Below are 8,656 nucleotides of genomic sequence, written 5' to 3'. Positions count from 1 at the left end.
GTATACACACACACACACACACACACACACACACACACACGTCTTTTTAAGTCTGTCTTATCTTACTTAACACAACGATTTGTAACTCCTCCATTATCCTGAAACTGTCAATATCATTTTCTTTATGGCTGAATAAAGTCTATTATGTTGATGTGCCGTCCTTTATTGAACCGTTCATTTCTTGATGGACACTTAGGCTTGTTCCTAAACATTTCAAAAGAGAAGATGATGGCTAAAGATGAATACCATTTCGAGTATCTTTGACCATTTGTGTTTCTTTCTTGAGAAGGAAGAATTTTTTTCAGTTCATTAGCCCTTATATTGCTTGGTTATTTTGTTTTAGAGTTTTCTGCAGGTTCTGGACATTAATCTCCTGTCAGATATATAGTTGGCAAAGATCATCTACTATTTGATAAGCTTTCTCTCAACTCTAGTGATTATTTCCTTTTTTGGTAAAAAAAAAATTCTTTGATTTTTGTGCAATACCATTTGCCATTTTTGGTGAGTAACTCCTCACACTAATTTCAGAAAGTTTTTGCCTATGGTTGTGTCTTGAAATATGTATGTTTTCCTCTAGCGGTATCAGAGTGTCAGTTACCTAAAGGTGTTTGAGCCATTTTGGATTGGTCTTTCTGCAGAATGATAGATGGGGATCTAGTTTCCTTCTTCTACATGAGGATAACCATGTTTCCCAGCGCCATCTGTTGAAAAGGCTATCTTTTCTCCAATGTATTTTTTGACATGTTTGTCAAAGGCTAAGTGATAGCAGACATGTGAAGTCATTGCTGGGTCCCTTTTCTTACTCTACTGATCTTTCCCCAAGGATATTTCACAGAACAAATTCTAAGATTGTTTTTAAAGGTTTATTATTTTATTTATGAGTACACTATAGCTATCTTCAGACACATTGGAAGAGGGCATCAGATCCTATTACAGATGGTTGTGAGCCACCATGTGGTTGCTGGGAGTTGAACTCAGGATCTCTGGAAGAGCAGTCAGTGCTCAGAGCTGCTGAGCCATCTCTCCAGCCCCAAATCTAAAATTTTAAGTGAGAATCAGTATACTTTTAAAACCACCCTCAATGCTTTCCCCAGTTGAGCAGCAACCAGAGCAGGGCCCAGCCATTCCCTCTGCAGAATGCCAGAGGGCCCAGAGCAGCACCTGGCCAGCCACTATGTGAATGAGACATGTAAGGGGCTGGTATTTGGTGGGTGTGTGGAGAAGTCCTCTGTCAGCCGAAACCCGGAGGTGCCCTTTGAGAGCAGTGCCTACCGCATCTCAGCTTTAGCACGAGGCAAGGAGCTGCGCCTCACACTGAGCCCCCTGCCTGGGTCTCAGCCCCCTCAGAAGCCACTCTCCCTTGTCTTCCGCTTTGGTATGTCTGGATCCTTCCAGCTGGCACCAGCTGAAGCACTGCTGCGCCACGCCCATCTATGTTTTTACATGGCCCCGCCTGCCCCCCCCCCCCTTGCCCTTTGCTTCGTAGACATCCGCCGCTTTGGCCACTGGGACCCTGGGGGTGAATGGCAGCCTGGACGTGGACCCTGTGTCTTGCTGGAGTGTGAACGGTTCAGAGAGAACGTACTTCAGAACCTATCGGACAAAGCCTTTGACCAGCCCATCTGCGAGGCTTTGTTGGACCAGAGGTTCTTCAATGGCATCGCAACTATCTGCGGGCAGAGATCTTGTACCGCCTGAAGATCCCCGCTTTTGAGAAGGCCCGTACAGTTCTAGAGGCCCTGCAACAGTGCCGGCTGAGCCCAGAGCTGACCCTGAGCCAGAAGATCAAGGCCAGACTGCAGAACCCAGACCTGCTAGAACTGTGTCACTTGGTGCCCAAGGAAGTGGTTCAGCTGGGGGGGCAAAGGCTATGGGCCAGAGTGTGGAGAGGAGGATTTCGCTGCCTTTCGAGCCTGGCTTTGGTACTATGGCATGCCAGGCATGAGTTCTCTGCAAGACCGGCATGGCCGTACCATCTGGTTCCAGGGTGATCCTGGACCCTTGGCACCCAAAGGGCGCAGATCCTGAAAAAAGAAGTTGCAGGAAACACAGCTGGGGGCTGAGGACAGAAAAGAGGACCTTCCCCTTGCAAGCAAGTCCATTTCCAGGACGCGGAGGGCCAGGAAGCACCCTCCTAAGAGTATAGCTCAACAATCTGAAGGGGCCAGCCTCCAACAAAACCAGGAAACACCTACAGCCCCCGAGAAAGGAAAGAGAAGGGGGCGACAGGCAAACACAGGCCACCGCAGACCCACGAAGAGTAAGCCTGACACCCAACCCAGGGAGGCTGGGGAGAGTCCAGCCTCATAGATGGAGGCCTTGTTATGCATCTAGGGGCATGGCTGAATCCCTAAAGGCAGCATTTGTAGGGCTGCATGCCCTAGGCCCTGTGACTTTTCCTGCACAACTGTTTTCTGAGTCAGGGTCTCACACGTCCTGGCCTTGAACCCATATGGACCTGAAGATGACATTGTGTTCTTGTTTGATCGTCCTGCCTTCATTTCCATGGTTGCTGGGATTCAGGTATGAGCCGAGCCACCACGCTCCGCTGACTGATTTGTTGTTTGCTTTTTCAAGACAAAGGTTTCTCTGTGTAGCCGACTGTCCTGGAACTCATGCTGTAGACCCGGCTGGCCTCAACCTGCTTCTGCCTCCCAAAATGTTGGGAAATGTATGCCATCTTTAACAATTTTTTTTAAAAAAATCCCAAGTAAAAACCACTGTCCAACTTAAAAACAAAAACAAAAACAAAAAACCACCCTCAAATGGGTACCGAGTTTTCTAAACAATAGTATATATCAAAATCTAGTATTAATAACAGCAAGTTAGTTCCTTTCCATTTCATCTTTATTTTTAAACTGATCTTTAATTTTTTTTTCTGGTACCATTTAAGCATCAATTTTATTAATCCTGGCATTCTACCATATGCTATTTCCAACACATCTTTGATGTTGATGTGGCTGACATTATCTTTATATCACAAATGACAAAATGTGATATTTAGAATGGGAAAGTGCCTTGCCTAAGACTCAAACTGAGTGGAACCAGGGTATTAGCCGAGGTCTTTTGACCTTGTGTTCTTTCCATTGTACCGCTGATGTCTTTGAAAGAGTCTCTAGCATGAAAAGTATTTTAAAATCTTTTAAAGAATCTTAAGAATATTTCCCCCATGGATTTTAGTCTTTAGACATATTTTAATGACATCCCATTTGCTGAGATTACAGCCATTGTATGTGATACTGGGGAATCATACTGAAGGTCTCAGGCAACCTAGCCAAATACTTACTAACTGAGCTGTATCCTTGGTCTCATATTTGAACTTAAAAATTGTAATATGAAGACAGACAAACATAATGAAATTTTAGAAAAAAAAACCACATCTTGAGGTTCAGAATACGTATTGTTATGTGAAGGAAATAGAATTTCCTCTAGCTTTTGTGCAGACAACAGATTAGAAGAAGATGATAAAATGAAGCAAAATAGGAAAATAACTGTCCTAGATGTTTCCTGGGATGATCCTCGACTGTGTAGTGACTTATATGTGAATTTCTCTTCTTAATGTCTTTCTGAAAACCAAAGGAGAACAAAAAAAAAATAGCACCTGAATTCTTTGCTGAGAAGGGTTCTATAGATATCTAATAGGTATTATATATGTTTCTTAAATAAAGAAGCCTCTATGCCATGTGAACATGTGCTCTCAGAATCACTTAACATAATAACCCACAGCAAATGTGCTTCTAAGATGACTGAAGGACATTATTCACACAAAACCAGAGATATTGTGCCCATAGATGCTATAGTTTCCATTACACTCCATAAAGACATATATCAAATCCTACTACTACTTTATCTTCAGTTTATTATTGTACTTATTGTAGCTACCCACCCACCCATTCTATTTATTTTGAATAACTTATGTACAAAGGTCAGTATGTATTTGAGAATGCTAACCTATAACCTAAGTGACTGTCATACTGTGTCTTGCCTCTCTGCTGGGGGTGCCAGGGTGCCTCTGACATGCTGCTGGGAAGAGACATGGCAAAGCCCAAAATGGGAAATCCACAGTGGTCCCCGGTCTCCTTTCTGGGTACCCAGACACCTCTGGTATACTGCTAGGAGGGAAAGTCAGAAACAGAGTTCCATGGTTTATGTTTCCTCTTAGGGCATCAATACACCAGGTAGGAAGGAGAAGGGAAAGCAGAAAGCAAGGCCTGGGATGAACAGGATCCTGCCAATTTAGGAGTGAGGGCCCAGAGTACTAGAGGGGCTGGAAGAGAAAAAGCCTTCCTCAGGAGTTTTAGACACTGTTCTTTAAGGCAAAGTCCTTTCCCGTGGCAGTTATTAATAAAGCAGTTCCCTGAGATGACCCTCGCTTGTTCATATTACTTATCTATCTTTTGGGGAAGGGATACCCAGGAAGGGAAGGTCATTGGCTGAAGGTTAAGGCTATCTAGATACCTCACTGGCATGGAGAAGAACTCCAGGTGTTATGTCGCCTGACTGAGTGCCCATGGTCCTCTCAGTGAGGTGTTGTGGTTATGAGTTTCAGAGCAGGTGCAGAGAAAGGTAGGGAAAGGCTCTACTCCTGCCATTCTTAAATTTCTAGAGATTCTCGGGGTTTGAGGTCATTAAGTTTACCAGTTCTTACACCCGTGTGGTAGCATGGTCCTGTATGCCCTGCAAGCAACCTGTACCAGCTGCTATGAAAAACCCAACGTTTTATAAAATGCCTGGTATAGATATGCTACTGGGAGGAAGAGTTCAATAGATTATTGTTATCCTAAAATAGTGACTTCATCAGCTTTGTGACATTCAAAACACCTCAAAAGTTGGTAGCTCATAATGACATTTGATTGAGTGAACGCAGTAAGGTGTGCGAGGGGTGGTTGTTATATTCATGTATGTCTCTTCTCCCAGCTCTGGATAGTCATGGTAGAAGCCAATAAGACCAGTCCAATTTGAGAACACACTCCAAATCTCTAATTGTGTCAAATCTGCAATGAGAACTCAGTTATTGACTAAAGTGAGTCACATGACCAAGCCCAATAAAAATGATGTAAAGATAAATGGAACCATGGAAATGATGGGGAGAAAACTGACTATTTTTGAAATATAATCCAAATTATGGAACAGCACAAGAGAAGAGCAAAACCAGCAGTATGATGTGGCACGTGGTACCATTTCTTACAGTGCTTTGGCTTCTAGAGGGAGCCAAGGATGAAGTAGAGAACAGCTGTTACATCCCAGAATCCTTTGCACCCCCCCCCAAAGTCCCTGGTGAAGAGCATTGTCCATATAAGGTGTTGCAAAGAGATTCATAGTCTTGAGGAGAAAGAGCTTTGGTAAAGCTATTGGAGAAGTGTGGGCTGAATTCCAGGTGACAGTTGACACCTTGAGGGACAACTTGTGAATGTGAATAGCAAGCAAGCTTCCCAGGGTCTACGTGCTTCAGAAGTAGAACAAAGGCCACGAAGCACCTCAGATGGTACATAGTCTACACAATATGTTAAACAGGCCTCTGTCTCTATAATTTCATGGATAAGTGTTAGAGACCAGGTCCTATATGCCTGAATCTCCCTTAGCATCAATCAGGCAGTCTTAGTCTACTGAGGCAATGGCATGAATAAAAATGTCAGTCAGACAAAATGGCAGTAAGACATCTGCTTCTCAAATGAAGAAATCTTTGTTCTCTGTGCTACCCTTGAACCTGCTGTTGTGAGCCAGTAATTTCTCCTCTGGGTCTTTTTTCCAGCCCCTGGAACTGTACCTGACATTATAATAAATTCTTAATGAAAATGTTTTGGGCAAATGAATAATCCATTTTTAAAATTTCATGTCTCTAAAAACCCTATAATAAAGCTGACTCGACGAAGGGAAGTAAGTGACTAACATTTTAAAAGTAAAATGAATTAAACATTAATTCTAATGGTGCATTATCAGATCTCATATTCCTCCTTCCAAGAAAAATACGAATTCGAAGTAAATGAAATCCCAGGGAAAACATGTGCTGAGCAAAATGATAAATGCTCATGCGCCACTCTTTACGTAACCTGTAGTTACTATTTGAGAATGAAAAGGCTATCCAGACAGCCATCGCTTCAGTTCATCACAGGGACAAAACCCCAAGTATCTTAGAACTTCCAGGTTTTAGACTCTCCTGGTGAGTCACAGCTTCACATGACCTCTCAGTGGATCTGTTGGATGTTGATCGCTTTGATGGGCCCCTTATTTATACTCATTTTTGGTTGTGAGTCTAGCTTTTAATGGCTGAGCCATCTCTCCATCCCAATTTACTCTGGATAAGGAAAAAAAATCGCTACATCAACATAAATATAATTACTGCCCAAACACAGAAATATATATATATATATGTTCTTTTTCTTCACTGACAAATGATCTGGAAGTCTAGTTTTGCTTAATTTAAATGAAATGCAAAAATCCACCTTGGTCTCTTAATTTAAGTGGCAGGAGGAACAGAGGAAACCATGCAGACATGGCACTTTCTTTAGGAACTTTCTTTAGGAATCCCCACTAGACAAACAAGGAATGTTAAGCAGTGCTACTGTCTCTCTTACTCTTTAGATATCAACTTACTATGGATGTTCAACATCCTTAATAAACTATAAAGATTCTTGAAGAGGTGAGGAAAGATGGAGTCTCAATCGCCTTCCCCCCTCCCCCCCCTCTCCCCCCCCCCTTGGGGAAACATGAAAAAAAAATTCAGTGATTTCCTCTAGCCCTATAGGATAGTTAAATTATTATAAGTTGTATTGTGACAGTTGTATGGTGGTTGGTCCCTGGAGTTTGGAGCAAAAGTTGCTTTTGTCTAAATCTCAGCACCAGCTTTGGGCCATCTGCTTAAGCCTTGCCTTGCTCAATTTAGGATTAAAACCATTATGAAGACTGAGTTATATCAGAACTTTACAGTGATATCTGGTATGTAGTATCATTGTATATGGCAAAAGTGTAGGGGTGTGGAGAAAGAGAGACCTCAAGATTAACATATGCAAGAAGTCAGTTGGCACGAAGACAGGAAACACTGCCTGACCTGGTCTACAGTTACAGAGCATGGGGGGTGGGGGGGACTGTCTTATGCAAATCCGGGAAGAAGGCTGGTGCTATGTAAATTACATCTAAAGGATCAGTGGCACCTTGGTTTTGGAGCATCTCTTCCCATATCATTCAGTAGCCCATTTCCGTCCTGCAGGTCACTTTTTTCCTTAGTTAATTGTCTCTATTTTGATTGCTATCCATATGGTCTTGGATCAATTTATTGTCCTGGGACACAGGAAATCTCACTAGCTGCCCCCTTGGACTCCTATCTGCAATTGTAATAATCATGCCAACAGCACTTCTCTTGACTTGTTATTCTATGTCTGTTGTTTGACTATGGACACCCTCGCGGTTATAAGCTCATCAGCCTCTTTCCTTTTGCCTTTGCACCTGACTTGTTCCATTTTTAAAAACATCCATTTGAATTTGGGGACAAACAGTAAACTCTTTAATAAAAGCTGTTCGTCAGGCAGGGAGAAGTTTCTAAGCTATTTAAAGATGTCCCTGTCTTCCCGAAGCTTTGGTGTATTTTATGTTTTCCTCCAGGCAGCAAACTCAGTTTGAAGTTGTAAAAAGACCCATGAAACCTCTTACTTGCATTAGGGTGATTTTGGATGCGTCTAATTAGCATGTTAAAAGTCACTTTTCAGAAACACAAGGCCATCAGTTGGAACAGTAACAATTCGGTGTACTTAAAGAATGTCCTGCAGCAGGGGTGAAAGGCATACTTAGAGCCTGAATCCAATAAGAAGCTAAACATGATCACATTTCACTTAGCATGGAACTCACTGTGGCGCGCGTTGCTCCTTTGGGCAATCGTCCTGTTTCCTTTAGTTTCTTCTGTGTTGGGCCATCATTAAGACAGCTCATCTCTTTTAGTAGAATCACAGCAGAAATGTAAACTTTTGGGTCATCAATAAGCTACTTGCTGTAGAATGTTTTCATTTTGCTACAGTGACTTTAGGCGGAGGCGGGGGCGGGTGGTGGTGGGGAGAGATGAAAGTGGAGAGAATTTGAGAGAACCCTGTAACAGTTAAAAATTTGAGGCGCTCCAAGTCGGGTCGGGTGTTTATACTTAAAACTTTGCAAATGACTCGTTTGAAAAGCATCCTCCATGGTTTATTAGTGTAGTCCATGGGACATGTATTCATCACCTGGGTGATTTGTTGAAGGGGTACACCTCGCTTCTGTTATTAGAAATGTTAGGTGGCCCAGGCAGAGTAATAACAAGTTAACAGAGAAATGTGGGTGTTTCCTCTCAAGATTTTTTGGTCTCATTAATTAAAAGGAAGCTTGAGGACAATTTTAACAAAGTTTAAAAGGGAAACACATAATGTAGGCAAGCTGTCAGTCTCAGCAGATGCCAGAGGGGGAGGGTGGAAAAGAAGAAAGCCTTTTGATCTTAGCCAGGATTGAAGTCAGCCACAGGGTGGGGAGGTTTGAGGCCCCAAGAGGAGAGCAACAATATCAACCAACCAGAGCTCTCAGGGTCTAAACCACCAGCCTGGGAGCACTTGGGGAGGGACCCATGGCTCCAGCTGTATATGTAGGGGAGAATGGCCCTGTCGGACATAGGTGGGAGAGGAGATCCTTGGTCTCATGA

At 42.9% G+C, this 8,656-nt stretch overlaps 1 pseudogene; it reads left to right on the top strand.

The window, feature by feature from the left end:
* The first annotated feature begins 1,137 nt into the window (after positions 1–1,137).
* On the top strand, positions 1,138–2,310 carry LOC114627629 (annotated as a pseudogene).
* The last annotated feature ends 6,346 nt before the right edge of the window (positions 2,311–8,656 follow it).

Source organism: Grammomys surdaster, unplaced genomic scaffold, assembly GCF_004785775.1.
Source record: "Grammomys surdaster isolate TR1022 unplaced genomic scaffold, NIH_TR_1.0 255, whole genome shotgun sequence".
Classification (NCBI taxonomy): domain Eukaryota; kingdom Metazoa; phylum Chordata; class Mammalia; order Rodentia; family Muridae; genus Grammomys; species Grammomys surdaster.
Note: the sequence above shows the minus strand (reverse complement) of the source record. Positions and strands in the feature narration are given on the sequence as shown.